This window comes from Zingiber officinale, chromosome 7A (genome assembly GCF_018446385.1).
Source record: "Zingiber officinale cultivar Zhangliang chromosome 7A, Zo_v1.1, whole genome shotgun sequence".
Classification (NCBI taxonomy): Eukaryota; Viridiplantae; Streptophyta; class Magnoliopsida; order Zingiberales; family Zingiberaceae; genus Zingiber; species Zingiber officinale.
The window spans coordinates 110,923,330-110,934,631 of NC_055998.1; the positions used below are offsets into that span (position 1 = coordinate 110,923,330).

Genomic DNA, 11,302 nt, shown 5'->3' on the forward strand with positions numbered 1-11,302 from the left:
TTCTGGGCTTGCAGTGCTAGGTTCTAACTTGGTTCCTTTCTTTGTCCTGCACATTGAGACTCGTGTAATTTGAAAGTGGAAAACATATTTTCTAATGTACTTACCTTGAGATCTTTGGAGATGTAGTAGGAGTCTACTAAAGATTCCATTCCGGTGTTCTTGGGAATGCATTTAAGGCATACCTTTGCGCATCCAGATTAGTTACCGTTTCTCTGAGGTTCGTTAATATGGTGATTAGCCCCCTTGATTCTTTCGTGTAGATGAGCAATTGATTCGCCTTCTACCATCCAGAGACTACTGATTTGGTTCCAGAGTAGGTCCCATCTCGCGAGCTTTACTTCGGACGTTCCTTCATGTAGCTCCAGGAACTTCTCCCAAAGATCCTTTATTGATTCATAGGTGTCAATTCTACTGACTTCCTGCTGAGGTAGCATGCTCAACAGATGGAATTTGGCTCATCTGTTAGTTATGAAGCCCGCTTGTTCTTTCTTTGTCCATGAATGCTCCTCTTTCTCAACTCCTTGTTGATCTGTGGAGGCTACAAAACCATATTTAATAATTAAGAGAATTTCAAAATCTATTTTAAAAAATACCTCCATATGACATTTCCATTACGGGAAGTCTCCCTCGAACTTCGGCAGATAAATGCTCAATCCAGCCATCATTTTTGTACTTCAATTGGCAGTTACTCCTTCTAAAGTGGTTGGGCTCTGATACCACTTGTTGGCGCAGCGGGAACGACAAGAGGGGCTGAATTGCCTACAAAAAGAATAAACCCCTTCTCGTTCTTTTGATTTGATTAGTAGCACAATAATAATAAATAGAATAATAAAACTGAACAATTAAAGAAAAGTAAGAGGACAATTTATTTACTTGGTTACAACCTAGGTGGTTCTTAATCCAAGGCATTGAAAAAAGTTCCACTAGAAAAACTCCTTTATTGAAGGAGGAATAGCCTCTTACAGACGTTGACAACTCACAAAATGACTAGGAAGTGAATACAAGACTTATAGTTCAGTTGTTTATTATTTCCTAAGTCCAGGGGTCTTTTTATAGCTCCTGGAAAACTCTATCCGCAGATTGAAGGCGCCTCCAATGAGGTCCAAGGCGCCTTCCATCGAATAAGTTTTATCTGCTACGGATAAAACTCTATCCGCGATTAACGAGTATCGGAAGGTGCCTTCAAAGGCTGAAAGGCGCCTTCAAAAGTTGAAAGGTTCCTTCATACTATTCATCGAAGTCACCTTCCAACCATGGAATGCGCCTTCCATATGGTAGATCAGCTCATTTGTTGATCTCTTTACTTGGGTGATGCTCTGACTAACCGGAGTTGAGCTCACCTAAACCCAACTCCGACCTTCTCCTCGAGCGACCTTCCTCCCCGACTTCTCGTCCCTCGGCCCACTGCACGCATCCTTCATGTCTGCTGGTGTACTCTTCCGCAGCATCTTGTCTTTCGGATGCACTAAGCCCATCGACCCCTTTCCCGTGTCATAATTCTCACTAGCTGTGTCTTCCGCTCGACTTCTTGTGTTTCCAAGCTTCTGCACACTTAAACACAAGAATTAAACATAACAGGATCTAACAAAACTTAGTTGACCATATCAAAACTATCCCGGGATACTTACAATTCACCCCCCCCCCCTCTAATCGACTGTCAACAGTTCTATACAAACAAGTTTTACTAAAGACTAGATCTTGGAAGCCCTAAATGTAGCACCAGATTTAACGTGGTTTGATAACTCCCAAGGTTCTCTAGGTCCCTAGCTGGTTGGCTAGAGGGGGTGAATAACCCTGTAATTTAAATCAAGGTACCCTTCTTTTTCTTTTGACGTTAGGTTATAAAAACACTTTAATAAACAAAATTGAATTGCATAAAAGAAAGTATGAAACAAATAGAATTTACTTGGTTTGTAACTGGAGAGATTGTTAATTCAAGGCAAATGAAGCTATTCTAGTAGACACCTTCTTCGAGATAAGTTGGAGGTAGAGAAACCTCGTACATGACAATGATAGCTCAGACAATGAAGAATATAATAAGAAATTTGAGTACAAAGAAAGTGTTGTATTGAACTAAGAGGACCAGAGCTCTATTTATAGTCCACTGGTCAAAATAGTAATTTTTATGATGTGGCATCTCTATGCGCCTAGATGGGGATCCGGGTACCTCCAGCGTGGCGGTTTATCCACTGTGCGACGGCTACGCAATGAGACGGGGATAAAATTTTATCCCCTCTCAAGCGCCTAGATCGATCCAAACGCCTAGACCGTTGCTAACGTGGACCCAAAAGTGACCTATGCTACAATAGCCTAAAAGGGCCCCTAGTTGGTGCCAAGGTGGTATGGGCGCCTAGACATCCGAGCGCCTGGGCTTGGTCCAGGTGCCCGGACGAGTCAATGTTGTGCTGACTCACCCAACTTCTTCTCTAGTCGCTCGGGTGATCCTCCAATCATCCATAGTTGAGCTCACCCTAAACCCAACTCTGACCTTCTCCTTGAGTAGTCTTCTGCTTTGGCTTCTTGTCCCTCAGAAGCATCATGCGTGCCCTTCTTGCTCCATCGGTATACTCTTCCATAACTTCTCATCCCTCGGATGCATCGAGCCCTTCGACTCAATTCCCATTTCATCCTTTTCATCCACCATGTTTTTCGCTCGACTTCTTGTGTTCCTCAGTCTCTACACACTCAGACGTAAGACATCAAATACGCAAAGTCTAACTTGACATGGTTGATCACATCAAAATATGAGGTACTTACAATCTCTCCCTTTTTTATGTGGATCAATCCAAGTTAAGTTAGGATTAAACCAAAGTAGTAAAATAAATAAATATGCAATTAAGTACAATTAATTCGCAATTTAACACAATTTGCAAAAAATTGTAATTGTTTCTCCCCTAGACTTAATCTTATTTCTCCCCATTTGATTACATTAAAAATAGGGGTTATTATCGAAAAAAATCTAAAAAAATATATAAGGGTTATTAAAAGAGTGATCAATTTTTATAAAAATTATGAGAATTATTGTTTAATAATTCAAATTTCTAAAAATAAAAAACTCATTTTACAAAAATAATTTTAAAATTATTTTTAACCTTCTAAAAATTCTAAAAATATTTGTCGCTGTTAAACACAACTATCCAGTATCGTAATAATGTTTTCACGAAAAAATCAGATTAATATTGCAAAAATTAATTATTTTATTTATAAATATATATTTCAAAAAAACTTTAAAAATCGATTTTAGCTCAAAAAATCTTATAATTTTTTGTAAGTAACCGAATGTATACCTATAAAAAAAATTAAATTTTCAAAAATTGAATGTTCTAGAAGTTTTAATATTAAAAATTAATATTTTAGTAAAACAATTTGTTAAAAATTTATTAACTGTCAGAAACTTTTAAAAAGCTTTATTCTAATAGAAGATATACTATCTTATCACTATAAAAATTTAGAACAAAAAAATTCTAATAGAAAGTTTGGATGAAAAATATTTTCTAAGTAAAGTAATTCTAATTTAGCAAATCAATTAAATTGAAGAAAATGTACTTTAAATATGATTTAGGAACCCAGTATAGGCTCCTACCTATAGGATTAATAAGATATTTTTTGGGAATATATTTTTATGATACTTTTATAATTTGACTCTTGTGATATCTAAATTACCAATTCAACCTTTAAAAATTTCTAAAATTTTGAACATGTGAACATGCATCACCCTTTTGTAATTGTTCTAATTTTTCTTTTAACTTAGCATTTTTAATTTTCAGTTTATCGAATTCTTCTAATTGGCATGCTTTAGCTAAAACTACTCTTATTTCTAGGCTTTCCTTTTTCAATTGTTCATTTTTTATTTTAAGCTTATATAGAGACTTTGATAAAGATTTTATACCTGAATACAAACAATCATGAGGTAGAAGACATACGTTACTTACAATATCAGATTTGAAACTCAATTCTCTCCCTTTATCACTGTTGTCTTCTGATATTGCTCCTCCTTCATTGATGCATACTTCCAAGTTACTTAATTCTTCATGACTTGCCATCAATGTCAATCTAGTGTAAGCTTCTATCTCAGATTTTGATGAGGAGCTTTCATCCCAGGTAGCCTTGAGATTCTTGTACTTGAATTGCCTTGGCCCTTTATTTTTCTCCTTCTTGAGCTTTGGATAATCATCATTGATGTGCCCTTCTTTCTAACAATTGTAGTATCGAACCTTTCATTTGCTCCTTGGATTCTTCTTGGCCTGCATCTCATTAAACTTGTTAGATTTAAACTTTTTTTAAAACTTTCTTACCATATATGCTTCTTGATCTTCGTCAAGGATGAGTCTGACTCGAGTTCATCCTTCTTGTTGGCTCTCAGTGCCAGGTTATGGTTTATCTCCCTTTCTTTTGTCACTCCTGCACATTTAGATTGATATAATTTGAAAGTTGAGAAAAGTTCTTCTAAGGTACTTACCTCCAAATCCTTAGAGATATAGTATGCATCTCTAAGGACCCTAGATTGGGCTTATTCCCAATCGATTGTCACGTCAGATTCATGCAATCCTAGCCATCTAAAGCATGCATCCTATGCAATGATCATATTCCAATCGATTGAGGAGGCTTTGATTGATCGATCGGTCGATTCAGAGCACCTCTATGCTCTCGCGAGAAAATAAGCCTCAATCGATTGACCGATCGATTGAAGTATCCTGATCGATCGGTTGATCAATTGGGGAGCACACTTTGCTCTTCGTGAGAGTGGCCTCCAATCAATCATTTGATCGATTGGTGTAGCCCCAATCGATTAGCTGATCGATTGGGGGCACACAATGCTCTTCGTGCGAGTGGCCTCCAATCGATCATCTGATCGATTGGCGTAGCCCCAATCAATCGACTAATCGATTGGACTGTCCTTTCTCGCGAAGCTCTCCCAATCAATCAACTGATCGATTGGGCTTTGGTTAAATCGATCAGCTGATCGATTGACCAACCCTAACTTAACTAATTTAAGTCTAAGGTCCCAAACCCAACATCCGGTTAACCGTGACCTTTTAGGGCTCACTCATGCCTAGCATCTGGTCAACCTTGACCTACTAGGACTTTGTTACCAAGTGTTCGGTCAATCCTTTGACCCACTTAGACTTTTCTAGCTGTGCCAAGTGTCGGTCAACCTTGACCCACTTGGACTTCCAAATATCAGGTGTCTGGTCACCCTAGACTAGTTCCCCTGGATTTTCACACGCCTGACTTCACTCACCAAGACTTTCACCTGGCTTCACTCACCAAGATTTGCTCACTGCCTAGCTTCGCTTACTAGGTATTTTACCTGACTTCACTCACCAAGATTTCCCATCTGTCTAGATTCACTCACTAGGTCTTTCACCCAGCTTCACTCACCAGGATTTTCCAACTGTCTAGCTTCACTCACTAGGACTTTCCATCTGCCTAGCTTCACTCACCTGGAATTTCCAACTGTCTAGCTTCACTCACTAGGATTTTCCACACAAAGTGTCCGGTCAACATTGACCCACTTAGATTTTCATCATCTGTCAACCTCCCCGTTGGAATTGCCCTTGTCTAACTTCTAGTTAGGACTTCTCATTTAAGTATCAAGTTAACTTTGACCTACTTGACTCTTCTTCACACCAAACTGGTCAAACATTGATTGGGGGAGAATTGCTCCAACAATCTCCCCAAATGGACGATTACACTTGTAATCTCCATACATTGTCAAACTTCAAAACCCAAACACCAAGACTCAAGCTTTAGACAATTCAAGCTTAGTCAACCTGGTCAACCTTGACCTAGGGAAATTGCACCAGCAGTATATCTGCTATAGCTACAACAAGAAGGGACACTACAAGCCTGAATATCCAAACCAGAAGCAAAGAAAGGAAGGCTTTGAAAGCAACATGGTCCAAATCCTTAGAAGACTCCGACGAAGAACATGAGCAAGCAAGCTTCCTTGCTCTACCAATACAAGCTCATGTTACGGAGACTGAATCCGAGTCCAAAATCGGAGTTGAATCAAAAATCAAGTTCGAAAGAAGCCATGGATTCATATCCGGTTAGAAGGTTCCCAATCCACTATCAGTTAGAAGCCATGGCTAAATCTAACCTCTTGGTCAAGTCACTTCAAGAGGAGGTCAAAGCCCTCAAGGAAAAGACTAACCCAAGTTCATTAATTGAAAAGACACAAATTGGAACTCCAACTCAAATCCAACTTGAGAAAAAAAATTCCAATCTGAGAACTCAAGTTAAAGAACTTAAGGAAACATTGAAAAGGTTCAATTTGGATTCCAAGAACCTTAACCTAATTCTTAGAAAACAAAGGGTTATATACAATCGATCCAGACTCGGATCTATGGCCAAGCAAAGATTCAGATTGTACTTATCTTTAGTAAACCGATCAAATAGAAACCTAATCTAAGCATGGATCCCAAAGTCTAACATGATTAATCAAGTTAAACTTAATTAATATTGGATCCCTAAGAATCAAATCCATTACCTTGATAGACCTTATCGAGAATATGATCCAGGGGGAGTCGATAAAAAGACTATTTTCATTATGAAATAGACTTCTTTGATGTTTGCTTTATTGCTTTCCTTATACATGCTTAGATTAAGGTAGATAAGGACTTAGGTTTCATCGACACTTGACTAGTTTAACCTAGGATTTTCAGAAAGAAAATTAAATATTTAATTTATTTAAAAGGCTTTGTCTAGAAATGGTTGTTGTTCTAATATCCAAGAATGACTAATGTTTCGCGACAACCTGAAAGTCAATTATTGAAATAGATGTTTAATTGACTAACTGTTGTTAAACCTTAGTCTAACTCAAATGTAAATCAATTCTTAGATTTTTGTCACGCCCCAAAGGAGTCCCTGCCAGAGGAAAATCCGGCAACATCTCCCCTATACCGGTGACAATCTGAAGCATACATACATACAAAATACATCAGTCACATACGACTGGAATATATATACAACCACGCAGTTATATATATACATTAAATATCCCACTCGAATGTACTAAAAAAACCAACACAGCAGAAAAATGATAGAGAAAACCCCATACAAATCAAATCGACACACTGCTAGCTGACTAGGCTTTATACAACAACCACAAACAACATAAAATAACACATAACAACACTCCATAAACAAAACAAGAATATACAATGCTAAATACACCGAATACATAAACCAAACAAAGTACTAAAGAAACCAGAAAATAGGTCTTCAGATGTGACGTAGGAACCGGCAAACATGATACTCCAAGTGACTCCACAAATATCTACATGATGCCTGAAATAAAAATATATCAACGGTGTGAATTCAACAACTCAGCAGATACCAATAGACAGGCATAATAAGTTATAACTAACAGTAATAATCATGCGATACAGTTTTCTGAACAATAAAGAAAATGCAACTGAAAAGGGATGAAGAAAATTATACTCACCAAGACCTCCTATCTAAACATAAGGGTAGTCAGACCATATACAACATGTCACCTGTATGCATGTCAAACATATGCACACACCAAAATGCAGCAACCAATATGCAGCAATCACAAGCAATTAATGCAATAATGCAAAATGATGCAAAATGACATGTGTCACCTCTGACGTCAGTCAGTCATCTCACACACGATGATGAGACCGAGTGGATAGGGCTATGACAACTGTGCACTCTGCCATCACTGCTCCTGAGTGACCGAGTGGACAAGATGTTGTCGGAGTACACCTATCCTCCTACCCCAAACAGAGTGGGGGAGCATAATACTCTCATCTCCCTGAGACAATCCAGAGGAGGGATCCCTGTTGTGCTACCACGCTGCGTCACGCTACCCATGAGTGGACCAGCGGAACACTGACAGAGCAAACTGCACACACCCTACCTGATATACCACTAACCCATAAGTGGTTGTGTGTGTAGATCATGTAACTGACGATGTGCTCAACAATAATAGAGTCGACAATCGCTCGGCATGCAATCATGCAAGATGGTGTATGTCACTAAACATGTAGATACTGACAGTATACACCTCCATGTAAAATACACCAGAAAGGAAATAGATCATACAATGATCTAGGAATCGTAAATCTAAGTACACAAATCAGATATGACAAATAACAAGTCTACTATACAGTAGGTCAATGTATGCCACTATTTCTAAGAATAGGAGTACACATGGCAACAATCAAGATGGTATAAGCATGAATGTATAACAGATAAAGATATAGGCATACTACAAGAAACCAAGTAGTGACATATCAAAGCAAATGCAAGCATAAAAATTACTACTAGCTATAAACTATTATGCATATCTACAATGACTATATCAAAGAGATAAGTCAGAAGTACCCACCTTTATCTATCGATCGTGATAAATTAATCTCATGTCGAGACGCTCACCTTGAATCACCGTCCTGTAAATCACATGATTACAATTTAGCTAATTACATATGCAACAAACTTAGCTAAATCTCAACCCAAACTAATTAGGGAACCCCCTAATCGAATCATCCATAAATCTGTGATTAATCCCCTTAATCAATAATCAAATTCTATCCAACATCATCACAATACCTCCCAATTCGACAATCATCCAATCAAGTTTAATTCCATCATCTTCTAAGCATCATGAATCAAACATGTATAATACATCCACATGATCAATTGCTTACCATCATATTTGATAACCAATCTCATATACTAATTAGACTAGATTTAACTAAAGCATCCACCTTAATCACATATGAAATCAAATCTCATCTCGTACCAACTAGTTAACAAATTCCAAAGTCTAATTAGCATCATCAACTAATCCATCGAATGACAACCGATCACAACTCAACAACCAATTGCTACTAATTAGAGGTTAATTAACAACATCAACCATTAATAACTCCCACTCTTTTAAAAAAAATGGAATCACTCCTATGATCAATTAACCCATAAATCAATCCATGATTTACAACTAAGCACAACTTAATCCACTTAAATTCCAATTCCAAACACATCCCTTTTTTCCAACTAGTTACTCAAGCTAAAACAGAAATGACTTCAGATTTGTACCAATCTAAAGCTGAAAAGATCTTACCTTAATCTAATCTGCAGATCTTCAGTAGCTTGATGAAGCATCTGGGTGCAGCCATGAAGAAAATAGAACTCACCACTCTAGGTCTGATGAAGAGGACAAGATAAAGTCCGACAAAGTGATCGAGTCCGTCCTCTCGTCTCCAACCGATCGAGTGCTCCAAAGCACTGGACGACAATGGTGTTGCTAAGCTGAGCACCAAGTAAGACACCGAATGCGAGATGCAGTGAGTGCAGAGGTGCTAGGGCTCAAGACTTAGGGCACGGTGAGGACGACGCTGATGCAGTGAGATCACGAACGAGGGAGCAGAGAGATCGGGATCAATCCCCTTTCCAACAACGCCGACGAAAGGAGAGGCATCTCACTTGTTGATCGGTGGTGTCAGGGTTGGGGCTCGAACAGTCGGCGTCGAGCTGCGAAGGTCGGCGACAACAAGTAGAGGAGGGGGAGATCGGGAGGAGATGAGGGGAATCGGCGGTGGCTCGACGTCGCGAGAGAGGAGAAGTCGTGAGGGGCTCGGGAAAGGTCGGCGATGAATAGGGGAGGAGGAGAAGTCGGGTGGAGAGGGTGGCAGTCGGCGCTCCACGCCGAGGGAGAGGCGGCGTCGGGAGAGAGGGGAAGAATCGGGCGCGGGTGAGGGGAGTCGGCGTGAGACGGAGAAGGAGAAGGGAAATAAAAAGGATTAGGTTTTATATAATTTGAACTTAGGTTTTATGGAAATCAAAACCTAAGTTTATTCCTCAATCAACTCCTATTTTCGAGTACTCCAAACAAGCTTTCCCATAATCCAATAATTAATCCCCTTAAAATATATCAAACGGGCTCTGAACAATTTTCAAAAAAACTCCTAAAAATTTCTAAAAATTCCGGTAAGATTAATCGTCCATTAAACTTTTTTATTTTATTATTATTATTTTATAGTATTTTACAATTTTAATCTAAATTGAAGATAAAATTAACCATCTCACAGAATATATAAGATTCCCTAATTGATAATCTAGAAAAAGAGTGAGATGGATTTAGATTTAAAATTACTTAATTAAAACTTAAATTTAACTTTATATTTAAATCAAAACAAATATAATTTAAATTAATCAAATTTAACCTAAACTTAACCAAACTTAAACTGAATCAAATTAAACATAATTTAATCTTCATAAATTATTTTTTAAAATTTTAATTAATTTCAAAATCTTACATATTTTCAAATATTAATTAATTTTTAAATCATAATTAATTTTTAGATTTTAATTAATTTTAAAATCTTACTTATTTTTAAATGTTAATTCATTTTCCATTTTTAATTTATTTTAAAATCTTACTTGTTTTTAAATGTTAATTAATTTTTAAATCATAATTAATTTCAAAATCTTACTTATTTTTAAATATTAATTATTTTCAAATCTTAATTAAAAGTTTCAAAATTTAAAATTTAACTATTCAAACCTAAATATTCTAAAATATTTTGAATTAAAATTTAATTATTTTAAAATTTAAACTCAAATATTCTGAAATTCAAACTTAAATATTTTTTAAAATTCAAACTTAAATATTTTTTAAAATTTAAACTTAATTATTGTCTAAAATTCAAACTTAAAAAAATCAACTTTAAAAAATTAACTCTATCTCACGCAAACTCATAAGTTTAATATATTTGATAACTTTAAAAGGGTGAGATGGAAAATCAGGAAAATACATAATTATTTTTATATTTTTTTAAAAGAAACCTATATTTTGCATGCTTAGATTCTAGGGGCATAGTCATTAATCAAGACATTAATTAAATTATTAAGCTCACTGTCCCCTATAAATTACTTAAACTTTTTAAGAGGAGAGAAATGGGGAGTTAAATTTTTTTTCAAAATTTAAATATTTACAAAAATTAAGTTTTCTTTTGGGGTTATATTTCAAAAGAAAGTTTATAAGTTAAGCTCTTTCAAAATCAATTACTTCTTCAAAATTTTAAAAGAATTTTTTTTAAAGCTATGTATTTAACTAAGTTTTTTTTACAAGAAAAATATTTTTAAAGCTAAGTTTTTTTTCAAGAAATTCTTTTTAAAACTAAGTGTTTAGCTAAATATTTTTTAAAAAAATCCTTTTCAAAGTTCAGTATTTAGCTAATTTTTTTTTTCAAAAAACTCTTTTTAAAGCTAAGTGTTTAGCTAAGTATTTTTCAAAGAAATTCTTTTCAAAACTAAGTATTTAGCTAAG

General features: G+C 36.2%; 1 long non-coding RNA gene across 1 annotated transcript; it reads right to left on the reverse strand.

Moving 5' to 3' along the window:
- Window positions 1-7,043: 7,043 nt before the first annotated feature.
- LOC122000375 lies at window positions 7,044-9,783 on the reverse strand. The gene is made up of 3 exons (XR_006117112.1): window positions 9,095-9,783; window positions 8,360-8,420; window positions 7,044-7,293 (listed from the first exon to the last, which is right to left on the reverse strand). It is a non-coding gene; the product is annotated as an uncharacterized LOC122000375 (long non-coding RNA).
- Window positions 9,784-11,302: the final 1,519 nt, after the last annotated feature.